This window comes from Seriola dumerili, unplaced genomic scaffold (genome assembly GCF_002260705.1).
Source record: "Seriola dumerili isolate Sdu_G_001 unplaced genomic scaffold, Sdu_1.0 BDQW01000425.1, whole genome shotgun sequence".
NCBI lineage: Eukaryota > Metazoa > Chordata > Actinopteri > Carangiformes > Carangidae > Seriola > Seriola dumerili.
This window is the reverse complement of record NW_019174680.1, coordinates 797,432-818,962: the sequence shown is the minus strand read 5'-3', so window position 1 is coordinate 818,962 and position 21,531 is coordinate 797,432.

The window sequence follows — 21,531 nt, the reverse complement described above, 5'->3', positions numbered from 1 at the left end:
TTTCAGCTCTGTTTTTGGTCTCCACCAGCCCCTGAGAAAAATATCCGTCTCTTCAGCTAGTAAATGCTGCACTGTGTTCACCAGCTGGTCTCTAATTCTACATCCACACTGATACGTTTTCATTTCAGAGTGCATCACTTTAGCTACGTTTACTGGCATCCACACTAGTCCAGAGTTTTTGAGCTCATAAAACTGAGACTTCTGGAAACACTGCTGGACCCGTTTAGTTTGAAAACTCCAGGGTTGCGTTAAAGTCTGGATTGACAGAAACGATGACACAGATACCCGCCTCAACTCCTGCCTGGGTCTTATCAGACACAATTACCAGACTGGTAATGTTGAATGCAACATGGATAGTGACCTAAGGTAACACCACCAATTAGTTTAATCACTTAGATCGTTTTTGATGAAAAACATAGTGTTAAAATGAAAACGTAGAAGTGTTGACGTAGCCTGTCATAAAATAAAAACAATGAGCTAAAAGAGGCCAAAAAGCTGCAGAGCTGGTCACATGTCAGTGGATTCATTGCTGCAAGTGACATCTTTACCATTACACACTTGCTAGTTGCTCATATACACTAATAAGTGCAGTTTAAACTATTGTTATAACACCATACTGATATATCCACTGAAATGTAAGTTTGTCATTGGCATGAATGTGTGAAGGTCTGTGTCTTTATTGATGCACAGTGTGTGTGTGCAGTATACACATGCACTGCATGGTTACACGCCTTCCTCTGCATGGGTGTTTGGCCTGTTCTGTGTTTCTTCACTCTGCACTGCCCGGTGACTTCACCTCTGCAGTGTGTGCTGCCAGCAGCTGAAACACAACCCAGCATGTACAGAGGGGAGAAATTAATCCCATATTTTCCGTTCTCTCTGTGCACGGCGCGTCCACCTCTCCCCCACTGTGCCACATTTAGATAAATCTGATGCCCAGTTGCCAAAAATGTGCTGCCAGAAAGAGAACCTGGGTCATTTAAAGCCAGCAGCAGAACAAACTCTGCTCCTGTTTTACAACTGCAAGTTTTTATAACAGGACGCAAAATGTGTACGTGTGTGTGTGTGTGTGTGTGTGTGTGTGTGTGTGTGTGTGTGTGTGTGTGTGTGTGTGTGTGTGCCTGCAGTGTACAAGTGTTAGAGCATGGAGAGAGATTAGGTGTTGCCATAAACTACTCCCAGATTAATCAAAAATTGTGTATCTGTCATTACAGTCATCTGTAAGTGATCTAGCTGCTTCATTATGAACAGGCCTGAGTGCGGCACCTCACCTGAGGATCGGTTGGTGCCTCCTCACTTTCACTTTCCTTTACTGACATCCTCACTGTTAGCCTTATGACAACGACTGAACAACTCTATAGGTTTCTGTGAAAGCCATCATTCCAACTTTGTTGAAGAAAAATGTTTTTTTTTCTGTCAGTTTGATATAGTGGATGGCTCTAATTATTACAATGCCCATGATCCTCCGCTGGTGCTATAGAGAAAAATGAAGTTAGAGGAGTTAGTCTGAGCTTTGTTGTTGCAGTTAGGATTAAAACAATTAAATGCACAGCAAGTACCTTCTGCCACTAGGGGTCTGTCAATCAAAGCAATAACAAAACATTTGATGATGTCCATGTTGGGAGTCTGAAGGTACAGTTTCATGTCTACAGACTTATACATTTGACTTTCTATCAAAGAACCAAATGTTTTTCTCTTATACTGGACTGACCAGTTTTACTTCTGTGACCACGGAGACCAGATTTCAATACTTCTGTTTGGTACTGGCTGAAATGTGTCCATAGTGCTGAGTAATGGAAACCAGTAGCTGCTATCAAATGTCTGGTCCATTTGTAGTCTTCATCAGATAATTCTGAATTCAGGGCTTGAGACAAACGATCTCCTGTCATCCTGGAGACAACCGAAAAAGTTCCCTTGGTTGCCTCCAGGAGGGAAGAGACTTTATATATGATTTTTATTTCTTAAACTATCATTTACCAAATGACAAACTGAGCAGAGCGCTGACCCTTGACTACGATGGAGCACATCTTCTCATGCTGTTACAATAGTTACTATCACACAGTGCGAGACCTGAAATGTTCCGGGGCAAAACTCAGCATAACACCAGTCCATCTATCCCCTCAGTCCCCTCACTTGCAGGACCTCGCAAATATATTGGTTAAACAAAACACAGAGCAATCACAAGAAGGGCACTACATCAGCTTCACTGAACCTGAGTCTGATGTAACTTAAGGACAAATGTGAATGGATGAATCTTTCATTAGTCATTGTACTGAAACAGTCACCAGCTGCTTGCTAACGTAACTTACTAGCTAACTTTACAGTTGCTGCCGTGGCTATGTGTGAGTAGCTAAAGCATAAATTTAGACAATCTCAATATATCATTTTGGTCATGTATGTTATCATCTAAGCCTTAAACACTGAGTAAACAGAGCTTGTAAGTGGACAGTAGTGATTGCGGTTGGGTTGGATTATAAAAATGAACACTGATTAACAGCGGATGGGTCCTGGGTGGTGAATAGATTCATCGTTAATGTTAGATTCTCTAAAATGTGAGCATGGTCGCTCCAGCTTCATTTTTCATCAGGTGAATTACTGTCTCACAACTAAGCAATCAAAATCAAAACAACAGGGAATACTAAGAAATACAGACACTAATATGTGTTATCAGGAGAAGAAAGGATCACAGCAGGCAGCATAAAAAAAATAACCATCTCATCTAATGTAACTATAAAGCAAGAATCTCTGTCTGTCTGTGAATTACATAAAAATGTCGACAGTTTTAGTTTGACTTAAGAAAATGTTTTTCTTTTTAGAAAAACATGATCACATTCCTCGGTATCAGAAAAGGTTTGTTATTGGTACCAAAACACAGGTGTCAGGTAGTTTTAAACAAAATGTCTGAGGGATGGTGTAGTACAGTAGCAGAATTAGACCCATGCATATACTTCTACAGTCTAACCTGTGAGGACAAAGGGGCTGAATGAACTCAGGTTGAGTCTAGTCTTCCTCCGTGTATTGTTTCTGAGCTCTCTTTCTTTCTCTTTCTTTCTCTCGCCTTTTTTCTCTGGCAGTCTCCTGTTGCGAAACGAGGCGCCTGGTGTAACAAAGAGCAGCTGAAACACAAACATGCCGGCAGGCAGCATTCCCTTTCAACTTGACCGACCTCGGCTTAGAGGAAACTCACCCTGTTCTGACATTCCCTCTCGCTGTAGTGCAAACCCAGCCCTCTCTCTTTCTGAGCATTTACCCTCTACACAACTCTTCTAACTGCAAGGAGAGTTAGGAAACTGAAAAACATCAGAGCTTCACAAACTAATATTGTTACGTTAACAACAGATCAAATGGCTGTATAATAAAAGGATGTTGCTTGGTGAGTGAACCAACAACCAGCGCATTGGTTTGGTATTCTCACTCGAAAATGTCCAGCAGCAGGAAGCTGTTTGCAGCCAGAAAGCTCTGACAAACTGTCCACTACCTGCTCAGCAGCAAACAGCAGACAGGCACAGTTTGAGACCAGCTGGTGAAAATAGTGGAGCATTTAGTTGCTAAAGAGCCAGGTATTTCCCCCAGGAGGTGGTGGAGACCAAATCAGAGCTAAAAGGAGAGGGAATACTCAATGTATATTCCTCACGTGGAAATAAATATTTCAGTGCTAAAATTCAATCACCTAGTAACTTTATCAAAACAAGATCTGGAATCCAGAAACATCTTTTATACCTTCTGCCTTTTTATTTTGGTATAACTTGGTTGAGGTGAAGGGCTCAACATACGGTGGGCGACAGATTTCAAAAGTGACAAAACACTCTACCCCCCTGTGCTAGTGATAACACGCAGCAGGCAGTCAAGCAAGTTCCAAAGCAGGCTGCACATCTTGTTCTACTCAGTGGGTGACTGCTTCCCTGGGAACAGACTACAACTCTTGGCTCAAAAGTGGGAGTTAAATTTGTTCCAAAAGAAGCAACAAACAACATGAGAGTGCATGTACTTCCTTCAAATTCCTTCAAATTAAACTTAAATATTCTTCAGATTACAATACATAGAATAAATGTATGTCTTGTCATGTGTTTGTCTTATTTAGTTTTTGACAATAATATAAGAGTAATGAGACAGGTCAGAGGCTATGGTAAACATTTATAGCCACACTATCAGGGTGGCTGAAGGGATGATACTGGTCTCATTGATTGGCCAGCCCCATAATCATGAATGTCACTGACTGACTGACTGACTGACTGACTGACTGATCATAATTCGACCACTGGTCGGCTGAATGCCGCGTGACTGAGTTGGGGTACTTTCAGGCAGTTTGTTTTTTCATTTCAAAAGAAAGAAACAGAAATCCCATGGTTTTTGTTTGTTGATTTAAAACGAAAAAGTGAACCGCCTGAATGTACACTAATCAGTTCCCTTCACCTGTGCATTTTGAGCAGAGAGTGCACCTGATCCACTTTGCCTTTTGCCATTGTAATTTAGCCCTGCCGTACAGAGATCACATTATTGCACTGGAACGCCGGAAACATATAGAGTGAACCATGGCCGTTGGTGATGACAGCAAGACGAGGAAATAACTACTGTGCTTCTTCAGAAAGAACACATGAAACTGCAAATGTCTACTACTACTAATATATATATTGTGCTGTATTAAAATACTGTATATGTGAGCAGTGAGAGTAGGAGAGAAGCAAACAGATAAAGGGCTGAAACCAGCTGACATGAGGCTGAAAGCAGATATCCTACAATGTAGTCCAGCCATATACAAGGTTTTGACCTAGTCTTATTTTTGTCACTTCACACTCACATATGTATTTTTGTCTGAATTTTGTCAACTGGATTAAAACATAATGGTTTATTCTTATTACTTTCCTGTCAGCTACAGTACATCGTACCAGCCAGTGTTAGCTCTGACATCTGTGAACACTGCAGCAGCAAGGCCTTCTCTGATCCTCTGACTGCTTGTGTTTGTTCACCTCTCAGACATCTTTTCTGTGATTTCACCATGTTCCCAGATGTCAGCGATTAACCTGGTGATTCTAATCTTATTACTGATAGAAGCAATGGCCAAGACTGCAATCGTAAATTGTTATTAAGTCTTTGAAGAGCGAGCTAGGCTAAGCTCACTGTTCAACAGACCTTTAAACTGCGCGCAGACACATAAATCAGGCATGAATTTGTTGCTCAAGAGTAATCACTTCCAAAACACTCAACCATTGCTTTATTCTCAACAACTTGGTTGACAACCTGGTGGTTGTGTAAGGCATTTTTCTAAATCTGAGTTAAGCACAGTTTACACGAGACAATGAGTACCTGAAGCAGTATGTAATCACAGAAAGGTCAGTGTGGTATAGTTTTGAGTGATTGATGAGTAATTACCTGACACTGTCCGGATCTGGCAAACCCCACCCAGCAGGTTAGATCAAATGTTAAACATTATCTCACCCAGGCCTGCGAGTTAGTATTTGCACAAGGGACCACGCTCTACTGCTTTCGCAACGCAGTGAGGAAACAGTTGGCGAGTAAACACCATTGTTTTGAAGGGTGACTCAACGTCTGGCCTGGCAGGTGATTATATGAGTGTTAGAGCTTTTGGCTCAGTCCCGCAGAGACCACATCTGTATGAAACAAGAACAGTCATCCAGAAATCACATCACCATCGTGCCATTTTGATTTCCTGACTGGACTTCGGCAGTTGAAGGGAGTCTTGGTCAAAGTTATGTGTGTTTCGCAGACATGTCCAACAATGTGAGCAATGTGTGCTGGAGCGCCCCAAGGCCTCCTGCAAGGCCCACATGCTTTCCATGACACTGTTGGGATGGGAGTCATGTTCACATTTTTTACTCACACTATGTTTTGAATATGATGTAGTAACACATTTCAGGATACACACAAAATGCTTACACCTAAATGTTCCTGCTTAGGAAGGTCTGTTGATCTGTTATCTCGAACCCTTACCTGCTCTGGGGCAGGTGTTTACCAGTGACAAGTGAACCACCGTCATAACCCTGAAAACCTGAGGTTGCCTCGCTAACCACAAATCCTGCTTCGTAGTCCAAACCTCTGGGTGTACGCTTTAGAACCTCTCATGAGTTAATCCTGCTCATGTCGCTTAATTTGGTTAATACTTTCCCCAATGCTGCCTTCATGAATTCTCCCCTTAAAAAAGCACTACCTCATGTTCAGTCACGTACCACCGCCTCGTCCAACTGACATTAATCCATGTTCTCTCAAAGTGAAGCTGGAGATATAGATAACATGAGCACGAACAGTGAGCCTCAGGCTGCTTCCTCAATGATACGTTTTAGTTTTAAACTGTACTGCAGAGTTTTTGAGCCCCTTCAACTGAGACTTTCAGTGACGCTGCTGGACCCATTTTAGTTTGAAAACTAGACTTTCGTAAACAATGACACCTGCCTCGCCTTCTGTTTGTTGTTTCTCATCAGTCACATCTACCAGACAGTGGGGAATGCAACATGGATAGCGACCAAAGGTAACACCACCAATTTGCTTAATCACTTGGAACACAATCACATTGCTGAATATGAAGAGGGCATGGTTCATAATACAGAGCGACAGATAAGCACTAAAGTGGATATGAAGTCATATTTGTGCTATCCAAATACACAAAGGAGAGTTTAAACATTAATTACATTTACACTATTCATTTGAGATCAAAGCTATGACACACATGCCCAGTAAGAAATAAAGCCTCTGATATGTCCACAAGTCAGGAACACAGCCTTTGATTGGTCAGAAGACTCAACCCAAGGCATCATAGGATTGCCAGTAGACGGCTAACAGCCATGCTAACAATAACAATTTTCAACACAGACATTAAGTATCGGATTTATAAAGGCTCCAAAAAGACAGTGCAGTTCAAGACTGAATTACAACGCCTCTGAAAGGGATACGATCATTGAGGGGCTCAACACTACTGTTCTGGGGGGAAAAAGTGTGCAGAATTCCCACGATATTTAGTCTCAGGAAATGACATATTGATTCATACTTTCTTTTGTATACTACTACTTTACTACTTTAGATCCTGGGGAGGAAGCTAATAACATTTCTTTTAAATATGAAATTTTGGATATGCAGCTGTAAATCAGGTTCTACTTTTTCTTTTTTAATTGTTGGGTCTTGGTTCAGACATTTCAGAACGTGTGAAGATCTGTGGCATCACATAGAGTTTAATATATGTAAAAACTTCAGGAATTTACAGCAGTATAGTGTAGACAGAAAATAATCACTGTCTCTCTACATCTTTTTCTCAGTCTGTGTCTCAGACACACACACCAACACGTTTGCAGAAGCAGTCATGCAAAACAGCACAGGGCTGTTTAGACAGCAGGCCCAGGTGTATCCCAGACTGTACAGCTGGATGGGGGTTCACCCTCCATCTCACCCCTCCCTACAAACACATACATTCTCCAACTGCATGTACACACCCTTATGCCAGAGGAATGTTCTCAGACAGACTCCACAGTTGACAAAACAGACTCCCATCTGTAGCAGTTCACCAGTATTTCACTGATGAGCATAACATGAGCTAATTACTCTTCTAAGTGGTATATTTTTAAATGTATAATTTTGTTTTTTGTTTTTGTATTTTCAAAATTTGTGTCACTGAATTTGATATAATAATTGCACTAGGAATTTTTCATATATCCAAATGAAAGCTCACAGTACAAGAATTTCTATGATGCTGATTAATAAAAGTTAATGTTAACTACTGTAAAAAGTATTGGGCTTCACTAATGACAGCTGCTTCAATTTATTGATGTCATCACAGGAAGGGCACAGCTGATCGGGTGCAGGACAGACTCCAATACTATTATGAGGTGCAGGGTTGAAAGAGATGATTTAATGCTGTCTAATTAGACCAACGTTTCAGCAGACAAGCTGGCAGATGACAGTTGGCTTCTGGAGACCAGCTTGCCTGCTGAAATGTTGGTTTAATTTAACTGCATGGAATCTGTGTGGGTGCAACCAGCTATTTCAACTTTGCAATTAATATGACATTCATTTCCAAACCAAAGATTCACATGCATTTGTGTTCAGTGTGAATTCATTGTGAAGTTCTATTTGGTTACTAACACAAGCTGAAAGTGAAAGTTAACTGATGCAGTAAAACTAGTCGTTGGCTACGACTTACATAATTTAACCTGAAAAATATGAAGGTCTGCTGTGTGTCTTAACAAGTCCATATGATGTTTTTTATATAATACAAGACATACTATGAATGAAATGAAATCAGTGAACGCCATAATTGAGTATTTCCACCTTGGAACTGCAGTGAACCAATGACAGTCTCATAAAAACAGATTCAGACAGCCAGGGTTTCATACATCACACCAAGTCAATACAGAAAGCCAGAGTTTACATTAGCACAGCCACTAACACGCCCTATATGCACTTGCGCCAAGCGCTTCAGACCATGAGCTTTGGATTGTTAAAATAGAGCCCTTAATGTCAATATAGCAAAGTTGTATTTTGGTATAGCAGTTGGTCTGTGGTATTAATCTAAAACAATGAATTTAACTTAATATACTTTTTTAATGCAAAAACTTTACTGATATGTTATGGGTGATGGGAGCAGCAAAGTAGGACCCAACCACAGACACACTGTCACAGGCAGGCTGAAGTAGAGAAGCAGCTTTTAATGACGAAATAACAGGCTCACTGACAGATGAGATGACGCTGGCAGGTAGGTATCCAGAAACAAACAGGAAAATAAACACAGGTACACAGGAAAACTCAGGAACCAACACAAGATTCAGCTCGAGGAAGACGAGGGATAATACACAACAGAACTGACAAAGAGTGAGGGGAACACAGAGACTAAATACACAAGGAAGGCAAGGGTTAACGGGAACAGGTGAAACTAATTAGGCTGGGGCAGGTAATCAGAAAGGCGGGGAACACATGAGGGTAGGAAGTAAAACAACCAGACACATAAGAGTCATTTCTCAGCACAGAGTATGCTAAGTTCAGATTCCCGGACTTGGAAATATGAACTTGATAAGTTCTGCTCAGAAGTCCAGACTCCTGACGACAGGAGGACTCAGGACTTCCTATTATCGGCAGCTCAGCTCAGCACAGGTAATCACACGTCAACTGTACCTGTACCGACTTTACTGTGACCAAAATAATCTGAACTAAAAGGTCCACTAGCAGACTTTTTCAGGGAACAAATTGAATTGACAGTGAGAGATAGACTTCATATCCAATTTCTAATGTGTATTTAAATCTAATGAAATTCAATAAAGACCACACTGCCTTTGTTCATTTTTTAAAATTTTTTTAGGAAGGAAACGCTGCAGAAAACAGAGCCACAGTGACAGACCAAGCTGCTGAGATGACCGCTAATCTCACCCGACAGGACGGTCCTCACATCTCCGAAAACACCAGTGCAAATTTCCAAACAGGCATTATTTTGATAAACTGGCCACACATTCGAAATCTAAATGATGATATAACAACAGTCCTGTAACGGCTTTTAGCCTGGCTCAGAATCTCCGCCATTGCCGCTGTGAAATGCATTCTGGGATACTTAGCTGTCCAAGTTTGCACGAGTCACATCCTAATGCACACTCGATAAAGTGAGCGGCAAGAACACTTCCTGATATTTGATCTGTGCTCGGCTAGATGTGGACTTTGAACTGTAACAGACTGTGACTGGTGACGTTTCACAACTCAAGACTCGCAGGAACACGAGGACAGAGAAGAACGCAGATTGAGAAACTGCAGGTGTAGTGAAGTATCAAGTACAATATTCTGTAGAAACGTTTTGGAGTACAAGTATAAAGTATCAGAAAATGGAAACACTCAAGTAAAGTACAAGTGCTTTAGAACTGAAGTACTTGAGAACAGTAAAGAGAGAAAGTTTTACTATAGTCTGCTGCATTATGAGCTCAAAGCGAACACAAGTTTTACTGAGTACATAAGAACAAATGACTAATACCATGACAATAAAAGTTGTAGGACACAGTAGTGAAAGCAGTGTGTCAGAACTGCAGGTCAAAGAAAGTTATCATCAGCTATTAATGGCCAGCATTGTGCATTTTGTTAACTTAGAACATGTAAAGGCCGGAAAGGTGAAGAAACAGTGAATTTCCTAATTATTTTAATGACTTTTGCTGACTTGATAATAAATGAGAATTTTGACTTCACACTCTCAGCTGAGTAAGGGTAGAGGGTGAGACAGGTTATGACTCTGCTCAAGTATAGCCATCCGCAGAATCTCAGATACCATCCACCAACAAACCTGAGACTGTATAAAAGTCAGACTTTGTGAGCTAATTGGCTTTAACTGTGGACACCCTGGACTTAAAAAGAGTTAGAGAGATACTTTAGGGACTAATCCACTTCAAAATGCAGCTCTCACGCTCGCTGTCTAAAGAGATCAAGGCCTGTGTGTGAGCTAAAGCTAAGGGCTAAGCCGGTATCTGCAGTTTTAATGGAGGGCGGGCTGCAGAGAGAAGGTGAGGAGGAGAGGTGAAACACTAAGTATGCAAGTACAGCCGGGGCCCCTGAGGGCCGAGGAGGCAGATTTAACTAGAACTGCACTTGAAAAAGTTTTGACACGGCACTTCTTTCATATCCACAGCCACTCTTTTTTTCCCTCCTCTTCTTCTCCTCCTTCCTCTCCTCCTACTGCCCCATCTCCCCATCCCTGACTTCAAAGTGCTATTTATGCAAAAACCGGTGGAGTTTTCCTGTCCTTGCTCTCTCCTCCCTGGGGGCACATGTTCTTTTTTGGAGCACACAGTATCTACAATTTCTTTTTGTCAGAAAAAAAAGAAAAGAAATATATATATGTATAAAAATCCTGGTCTTCTTCTCCTTGCCCCATCTCTGCCCTGTGTGTCTGCTCTTTTGCCCCTTCATGTTTCTTTCTTGTTTTTCCTCTCAGTTCATTTTCCAAGGTAAACCCACCAAAAGTTTCACCCATCTTTGCTTTTGAAGAATGCTCTTTAAAATCAAACTAGGATTAATACACTGTTGAAGAAAAACAAGTGAACTCTACAAACGCACACTGGAGAGCGGCTGATGTCATTGTATAAAACTGCTGCTGTTCGTCAAAGTAATTATTTGCAACATTTTTCTGCATTAACTGGGTTTGAGGATGATACTGGTTCTAATCACCTAGTCTGCCTGTTTTGGAGAGGAGGAGACCTCTGTGGATAATTCAGCTCCAGTTAAAAACCTCCTCAATGACTGAAAGTGAAGGGAGAAGCTGATGGCAATGGTGGTGGAGACAACAACTCCCATGATCCCACGATACGTCACGGCACCACCAAACACCGTCTTTTGTTATTGTTTTGATTGAGAGACCCCTAGCAGCAGAAGTTACATACTTTGTGTTTAAAGGATGAATTCTATTGTTGTAGGTGACCTCCTGACCTTTCCTTCCACCTGTTTACTCTCCTCTAATGACCACTAGAGTCTGGCTCCAAAAGCAAGTCAATCCCCAGGGACTCCCATGTTAAAATGTCCAACTTTACAGCAGAAATAAACATGTTGGTACAAAAAACAGTTTTGGTCTCTATAGCTAATTTCTTCCTTCATGACAACTATACAGAGGGTGAATTTTTATACAAGTCAACCTGTTTAAATGTTATTAAGACTTAAAGTTACGCATAATTGAGGGCATGGCAGCTTTGAGTGACAGGTGGGTTAGCGTATGTTTGCCACACAGTTAGCCACAGTCAGGCACTGCCAAGATGGAGACGGCGGAACAGCCCACTCTGAGCTTCAAAACTGCTCTTTAGAAACCTATAGGTGATGTCATGGAGACTACGCCCATCTTTATATACAGTCTATGGTCTTTACCTAACACATAGCAAATTTCCCAAGGTCACGAACTATATACAGTTTTCAATACATCAATAGAAAATCAAAGATAAAAATGTTCCAGCCAGACTGTCTTGATTGACATATGGGTGGGTGGCATGGGGCCAAAACACACTACAGTGAGACTTTTGCAACAAACACAAATGACAAAATAAAATCAAGCAGTAATTTATCATCTTCTGAAAGTATAATTAATTTCTGTGTCTGCCGGTGGCTTGCATTGTGGCGCTCAAGGACTGGAGGTCACGCAGCTTACCATCATTTTTATTCAGTGCTGCATCATTGGCTTCCAGTCTTGCTCTCTTTATCTGTGTGTCTCTCTCCCTCCTCCTGCTCTCTTTCTGTCTGTGCAGCTGCAGCCCTCACAGCTCTAATCCCCTCCTCGCTCCCCTGTGTGCTGGAACGCCATCCAACTATTTAACCACAGCCCTGAAACAAACCAACATCTGTTTGGAGGCCGGCCCAGACCCAGGCCGCTGCCTTCCTGCTGCGAACACACCAGCCACCGCCAGCTTAACCCCTTGCTGCCCGGACCAGACGCAGGCTCGCCACACCAGCGACGCGCTCAGCCACCGAGAGAATTGCATGTTTGCTCGCAGACAGTAGCTGGGGCTGCGTCCAAGTATTTTTTAAGATTCAGTGTCTGCGGTTTACAAGTGGTAATTCGGGACATCAATGTTTTTCTTGATTTCATCTCCATTTTTGGTGCAAAGTGCTTGTTACTGTGCTGTTTCTGCAATCTGCTCCCCAGAGAACACTTGTCAGTCAGACTGTGCTGGCAGTGCTGTGACATCTCATTAACTTTGATTTTCTGTGAGTGGCCCTTTTTTTTTTACTCTAAACTCTTCAAGCATGGGGGCCTTTCAGGGTCGGACTGAAACAATAATCCAGCCCGGGAATTTGACTTCCATCCCAGGCCACCCTGTTAACGCAAACCACCAGACCGCTAATTTTGTAGGCTAGCCCTATTTTTGTTGATGTAACGGGCACCAGACTAGTTATACAATTGGCCACTATTTTCATCTGAGAGGAAAGTTATCCAGATTAAAAACTTGATGAAACTGGGGACTGACCAACAAGTAACCTATCTGAACACTTAGTTTTCATAGTATGCTATGGCTATGGGTGAACCCTCAACAACTCAATGGGAATACACCAGTCTTAGCACGTACAAGGTTGGACACACAAAACAATTAGCCTTCACTTTTAAAAAGAGACATTCTTTCACTCAAACTGAAGATAAGATACAACATTGTGTAAAAACATTAAGATGTTCCTGAATCTGTGGCCCTCTCTGCTCCGTCTTTCCATGATGTCAAAACATACACAATACATTATTTCTGCTTATTGCTGTACCACAATTATCACAGAGAAGGAGATCATGAACTCTTGTGTGTCAGAGAATATCTCAAAGGTCGACCGCAAATTCACCATCTAGAATGAAACGGTTTCAGCCATACACACTCCTCGAAGGCCACGGTGTTTATGGGTGTGTACAGCTAACACAAGAAGTCTGTGCATGTGGGAGTGGAGGTATACAAAAGAGTGTCTGATAGATTTATTTTCTCTTTTTTTGTGCAGCTATAAGCAGTAAACTTGTGTTTGGCGGTCTTCTACAAATGTTTATGGAGGTATAAAAGGAAACGCAGTGAGGACCTAATAATACACACAAAATTACAGTGTGTGCACTTGTGTTTGGGAGAGGGGGGGGGTCTGAAATAGAAATGGCCAAAACTGAAGCTGAAAGCTGCTTTCCTGAACATATATGGCTTAGTCAAAAAAATGTTTTCCCATTTTTCCTGGAATATTTCCTTAGTGTCAGTTTGGAAGTAAAATGCCACTGGATTGTAGTTTTGTGTAATATCCTGGAAACCTGTATGTAATCTGCTTGGGTTTATACTGAAACATATTCTAAAGAAGTGGTTCAGAATTTTGGCAGATACTCTGGTTTGGTTTCTTTCTGTCATTCTGTGAGATTTTCAGATGGACATCGTTCTCATGTCAGTGTGTTAAGTACAGAGCAGGAGTCAGGATGTGGTTAGCCTGACTCCTGTCTGACTGCAAACAGACTGGAAGCAGGGGGAATCAGCTAGCCTAGCTCTGTCCGAAGTTCAAAAATATACCTATAAAAACCTCTCCCAAAGATCACTGAGGGGTCTGTCTGCAGACTACAAGAGAGGCACGTAACTCTATATGAGCGTATCTACAAGTAGGGGGCGTAACTTAATGTTGTCCAGATCAAACAGAACAATGATACCTACACAAGAGTCCTGTCAGAGCCTCTAAGTGAGACGATACGGTCAGTATATGTATGTTTTTAAAACTTATTCAGCGATCCTACACAGCAGCTTGCAGCTAGTTAGCATGGCTGCCATGCTTAAACCACTTTCCCACTGGACCAGGAGGCAGAGTTTGAAGGTATTTCAAGCTGCAGAAGAATCCTTTTGGATTGACATTTCAGAGTGAAAGCAAACAATTCATTTAATACAAAAAGAGAGAGGTGCATAATAACCACAAGGCACAATATGAAAACTAATTAAAAACAGAGAGGAGGTCGGGAGCCTTGTAAGATGGAAAATAGGAGCAATGCAACGAGATGGTGCATAAAACAAACACAATGTAACAATGGTTAAAACTACTGTAGGTTCCACAGAGTATCAGTGTTGGTGACATGATTTTTCCCAAACTCAAATTTTGTTTCCCAAAATGACACTAAAGAAGTTTTACCACAATTTGTTCTCTTACTACTCTACTACTCTACTCCTCATGTCAACTTAGTGAGTTAATGATCACAACAAAACCTTGGTCTTGATAAACTCAATTTCTCATGATCAGGGAATAACTATCAAATACTGTGATGTCCAGATTGTGACCTACATGGTCATTGACATTGGACATCTTGTTGTTACTAAAGGTACATCCACACTACTAGATTTAGTTTAAATGCATCACTTTTGTTACATGTACTCCTGGCATCCACTGTACTGGGAACACTGCTGAGGTCCGTTGTAGATTGAAAACTCAAGGGTTGTGTTGTATCCCGGAGAGGCAGCCTCAACTACCGGTGGTGAAGGAAACATGGATAGTGAAATACAAGTGTTACTGACCGTGTTGTCTTTGCTAGCAGCTGTTGTGCAGTTTAATTCTGTATTTTAACAATACAACTGTCTTTGCTTTTCCTTGTTCCTAGTATTTTCTGCAACTAACCTACTGCAGAGTAGACAATCTGCTTCAAGCAGAGTTTTAAACCAATTGTGAAACTGCGTTCCCATAGTTTCCTCATTTTTTTTTGATCACCTGACTGCTTGTTTTTTTTGCCCCGTCGGATTTCATTGTAGTGATGTCGCCGTGTTTCCAGTTTACCAATTACTCAGCTGAGTAAGATATTACCAATAGAAATCAGGGTAAAAACCACACACACATACACACACAAAATAAATAAATAAAAAACCCCAGTTGTTAATAAACAGGAATTACCATTTAAATAATGTGTCAGTAAAAATAATTTGGCCATACTCAAACCTTAATCCTTTTTACTAGATTAAAGTCCTTGAAGCAATAAGTGATATATAGCAATAGAACAGCGATAGAATCACGTAAAGTCCACATAATGCCTGTATATTTGCAGACCTACTTGTGAACATATTTTCAGTTACCACTGCCTGACATTCTCATTGATGAGAGGAAATATTCACATTCAAATTTATTTGTACAGCACCATCTCATACTAACGCAGCTGAATGTGATGAAGATGGTGGAAAGTATGGTGGGGCTGCGTGTACTGTATGTGCGGAGGTGGGCCGCAAATATTTAGTCAGGGCAAATGAAGACTGGGAGAGAAGGAAGAGACGTCTTCTCACATTTATTTGTTAAAGCAGCCAGTTCAAAGGCTCCACAGCTTACACCTTCAGGCTACAGCATTGCACACAGCTACTGTTTCCACACACACACGCACACACACGCGCACTGAAACATGTGAGCAGACAGAGACCCAAGTTATATATGCCTGCTTGCATGTACACACTTGCAATTACACACACACACACACACACACAGGTAGTGGTCCGACCAGTTTGTGAATGGAGTTCAAGTTCACAGGTAAACAGAAGGGGAGCTGTTAAGGTGGTATGCGCCCGGAGCTATGAGCCCCCTCTCCGTGACTGACTGGCTTCAAACCGGGGTCAGCCTAGGGACGGGGGAGGGGTCCCAGCACCTGCCTCCATACTGAAGGTGCTGAATGTTCCACTCACTCTCTCAGTGACAGGCTGAGGAAGTCTTTCCACACTTATTCAAGAGACTTTTTACCTCTGGTGGTGCTGGCTCACTGCGTTCAAAATGCAAATAACATTCATGAAGTCGGCCTTAGAAGGAACAGTCCAGCATTTTGGGTAACTAATGTTAGCTAATTTCAAATTTTTGCCTTAAGTTACAGTTTAATGTTAGCTAGCTGATAGCGCCCCCTTTCATTTTCAGTGTTGGCTTGTCAATTCATTTCCAATATAAAATCACCGTCTCCAATTACCTTTTTGATATTAGCTTCTATAATAGACATCACATTTATTTTCACTCAGGAATTCAGTCTTACCTGGATGGGTCATTGAACAATATTAAACTCCATCTGTGCTGAAGGTAAGTAATTGCATTAGCAGTGGTGACTTAAGTACATTTACTCATACATTTATGGTTTAACTTCATTTCAGAGGGAAATGTTGTACTCTCTACTGATACTGTAAGGACTGTAACACTTCAGTTCTCTGAACGCACCAGCACTGTACTGCGTTCCCTTTCACTCTGGAGAAAAAGTTGCAGGTGCTCACGTACTGACTGCAGCTTCATACTTACATGAACTTAGACATGAACCTGTCAGCTGAAGAAACATTCATCTGTCAGACTGAGGCAGTTTTCACTTCACTTATTACTTCTGTTGTCATAGGTGTAACTGCAGAAAACCTTGAACATCAAAGCCATTGTTCTACAGTAACTCTCATGCTAAAAATTAAATATTAAGTAAAATACTAAATATTCAATGCAGACATCAAAGTTTCATTTTATGCAGGGGAAGCTATATGATACCGCTTCCCTCAGCAGAAGTTGTAGTGACTCAGTGGTGAATTAATGTCTAAATCCTAAATTACTGTTTAACATCACTTTAGATCATCTTTGAGAGCAGAAATAAATGCTGATCTCATCTTCTTAGACAAAACTCATTTTCAGGACTGATACTCAGGAATGTGTGTCCGTGTGTTTCGGGGGAATATGAAGGGAAATGGCATGGCTGCTTTTATTTGAACTCAGACAGTGTGTTATTCTCCTGACATAAGGCGCTCCAGTCCAAACACCATGCATACACTGTCTCACACACACACACATAGGCTGTTACTGAGGTGTAGGTGTGTGTGTGTGTGTGTGTGTGTGTGTGTGTGTGTGTGTGTGTTTTGTGAGGAGTTCTAGAGTGTGAGAATGTGAAACAACTGAGACTAAATTGTTACATATACAGTGTATGCATAGCTACAGTGCTACAGTCTGTTTGTGTGTGTATGTGTGTGCATGTGTGCATGAGCAGTGAGGAATTTTAACAGCGTCCAGATGTGGGGAGGTGAGAGAGGGGAGGCACGCCGCTTATTGGTGACTCAGTGGAATTTGACACAAACCCACCATTTCCATTCACAGTTCTATCATCTCCACACTGTTCAAAGTGTCATCCACTACAGAGTCAGCCAGAACACCACTGCAGCCTGCTGCAACAGCCAGAGCACGACTAAACAAACAAGAAACAGTGCAGCACAGAGGTAGGGCTGCTGTCACACAAGTGTGGATAAGAGTAAATAGACTGAGATTATTTCTGATTTAGATTTGCTTTTTTACATCTGCGGTCTGCCCGAGGTGTTTGTTTTTGTCTTTAAGGTTTCTCTAGAAGATAAGACTGTTAGAAAGGTTTATAAAAAGCATCACACACATATGTATCTCCAAAGTGTTCAAGATTAAATACATAAATGTGAAAAAAATAATCATATAACTGTGGAAAATATATAAATGAAACAATAATTTGCAAAATAAAATATATTAAAACATTTATTAAAAAAAAAGCATCACTCACACAGGTAGCTGGATATTCATCACCAAAGTGTTCAGTACCTCGCTAAACCCTGGCCCTGTTGTTCTAAAGTTGAACTAACCCTGATGTAACCCAACTGCATAAGGGAAAATACCTTCAAAACAGCATTTAAAACATCAGGGGAAATTCATACTCTTCAGCCACACAATAGATAATAAATATTTGTGTTAAGTCTGATAAAAATGTTAAATCTATTGTGAACTAGTTGCAGGTGTTTTTTTTCCTGAACCTGAGGAGGTCAAGGGTCAGATGAGCCTCGGGGCCGCACAGCAAACAGCTACACCTGCTGGGGCTCACGTGACAAGTGAACATACTTCAGCTTCTCTTTCATAGCGCTTTTGTAAGTGGCTGTTAATCATGAGTGTAACGACTAATGGATGATGTATTTGACATGAGGTTAAAGTCAGATTTAAGGCAAAATTCTTTCTAGTCCACAGACATTTTAACTTGTGACCGTCATGTTCTCAGTGCTGCTCACTTCAAATGTCCATATGAAGAATATGAAAATACAGAACAGTCAAATGCTACAGAGGACACTGGTCTCATGACTCACGGATGCTGTTGAGCTGAAGATGTACTGATACAGTTAACTTGTCATTCAGCTCCTGAACACAGGGAAAGATCTTTCACTCGGACATAAAGCTCATTTGGGAGCCGGCAGTTCATCTGTCTGTAGTCTTGCTCAGGCTGCTGTTGACAGGTTTTTCAGAATAAAATGATCCCATTGTCAAACAAAATCAACTGTGGTTAATTTACTTTATGAATGACGTGAGCGTATAATATGAAACTGACCATTTCGGATTCACCACCGCTCATCACACACTCCACTGCTGCTGCTGCCGGGCTGCAGCTGGTCAACAATGTGTAATGCAGTTTGAAGTTGCTAGATCCTAGTCGAGTATCCGCCATCTTTCACTCTTTATCATAATAAGCACCAGTTTGCAGAGGACATGCAAAGCTGGCAACTCATAGCTGCTGCACAGATCTTAGTGGTAACAGAGGGGGGACTTGAAGCGGCAGGATTGTTTGAGATGGTAGAAATATATTGTCAATATATTGTCATGTGTGACCAGGTGCTGTTTGTCTGCATTGCAAATGGCAGGGAAAAACATAGGAAAACAAACACACAGCTGTTGATTCAACTGTATGATCATTTTTGAGGATGTTGTGTGTGTAACCGTTGAGCTGCACTATATAATACAGATGTGTTTGTGTTATTTAGCCTTCATTCATATAAATGGGGTGGACAAAATAATAGAAACACTATCAGAAACACAGCGAGTTTCCTTATGCAGTAGTTAATTTGTGTTGGAACAGCTTTTCCAAATATCAGTTATTGGCCCTATTGATTACTAATGATCAGAATTGGCCCTGAAAAAAACAGTTGATCCCTTTCACATACAGTTTTTCAACCGAATTTAAAGAACTAGCTTAAAAACAATACTTGAAATGCTTTTGAAACACTTTTACTGCATGTATATGTTTCCAAATTCTGCCATGATATCTATGTCCCTTTTAAACTACAAAGCAATAAATCTATGCTGCTACCAATTTCTTCTCATCTGTCAACAGAAGAAGAAAATGCTTCACTCTGCATGCGAATTTGATGAGGTTCAGCCAGTTTACATTGAGGATTCACAGGGTGTGGTGCAGCAGAGGCTACATGGATGGGCACCAAATGATTTAGATGATGAATTGTTTTGCTATGTGAAACAGAGGCACTCAGTGTTTTTCCCGCAGCAGAGTGAGTCAGAGTTCATGGAGTTGGATTTGCATTGTTTTAAACAAAGGAACCGGCCTCACTTTGTTTTGAGCATTCAGAAAACCAAAGGTGTCCTCAGAGACTCACAGAGGTCAACGTGGTGTCATCAAACTAACTGACTATCTTCATGCTGTATGCAAGATAACTCAACCTGATCAAACAGCGACCACACTGCTGTCCTGCTGCTGGTGACTCACAGCTGTTTGATGCTCTGCTTAAGCCAAATTCAATTTAACTTTCTGTGGGACGTTTTGTGGTCCGACCCTCCATCTGTGTCTTGAAGAAAAAATCCCCCCTCTGAGGAAATCGTGCTAACTTGATGGTAATGAAGAGTTGTGTCATGAGTTGCAAGCACGCACATATCTCTTACTGAGCTCAGACCTTCTTGATGCCTTCAGGAGGTGAGTGGAGATACAGTGACAGTACGCAGGTTGACTTTTTGAGGCTGGTTTAAAAAGCTTACTGTCTGGTACTTAGCTGAGTCCGTGTTACAACTAGGGTTCTGTTAGCAAAATCTTCCATCTCTCCTCCCTATCTTTAATAGCAAGACAAGAACAAGCAACATCAGGCTTCTCAGTTTGAGCTGTAGTAGGGCTCGGCGATGAAACGCTAAAGATAATTATGGCGAAATAACTTTTCCTCAAGAATAGAAATATAAGACATGGTCGATACAACGTAGATAGAACTCATTCATCCATGTTTTGAGAGAAAACACGAACAGCCAAAGATAATGAGAATAGCGCTGGGCCGAACCAATCATGTGGCTGGAATATATTTACAGCCACGTCAGGTTAGGTTGACGCAAACAGCACAGAGTGTTGGAGCACACACGTTAATGTTTGGTCTACTGCAGCCGTGCACCTGTACATCAGGAGTGAGATAAAAGATAAAAGGACGACAGAAAATGTTAATGAAAACTCGAGCGACAACGTTACCAAAGAAGACACCGCAACGGACACATCCCAAGGTTCAAGAGACGAGGACTTCTTTGAAAAGAAGGGTCAGAGGGATTCGGTAGTGTGGAGATACTTTGGCTGATTAAGGTCCGATAAGAAGCAGAGTAGCGTGCACTGCAAACTGTGTCAAAAGCATGTTCCCACAAAGACAGTTAATACCACAAATCTTTTTTACCATCTGAAGCAGTGCCATCCTCTCGAGCACGCACAATGCAAGACTTTACAGTCCCAGACGAAGCTTTTCACTGGTCACAGTTAACATTTTAGTTTTTTACATATACCTATTTTATTTATTTGAAAGACAGGTGTATAATGTTCTACAGTATATTTGTCATGTTCAGCTTCTGACAGAAAAAAAAAAAATTTAAACCAAAATTAACCTTGATATCTTCACATCTCACTTAGGAGTAAAAAGGAACCTTTAAGCTTGACAGAAATAGTGATTTGGTTTATATCGTGATATATATCGATATCGACTGAAAAACATTATCGTGATAAGATTTTTTTCCATATCGCCCAGCCCTAATCTGTATTAAAGACCTCCTCTGATGAAAATCAAGTGTTTTAAGCTTGAGTCTAATCAGTATTGTCAATACAAGCACTGATATCCATCTTTATACACAGTCATCTGCAGCCAATCAGAAACAAGAATCATTGCTATTACTGTTACCTGGCTGAATCCCTGCTCAACCAGATATGTTGTAGGAAAAGCAAGACAAAGCTCTCCCAGAGAGCTGGGTAATGCTGGGCACATTTGACCCACATGCTGTCCTCAGCCAGAGCTGTGGAAAGAAGCCTTGTCGTCATACTGGATGTCAACAAGATACTGCTGGAAAAAAAGTCTGGCATTC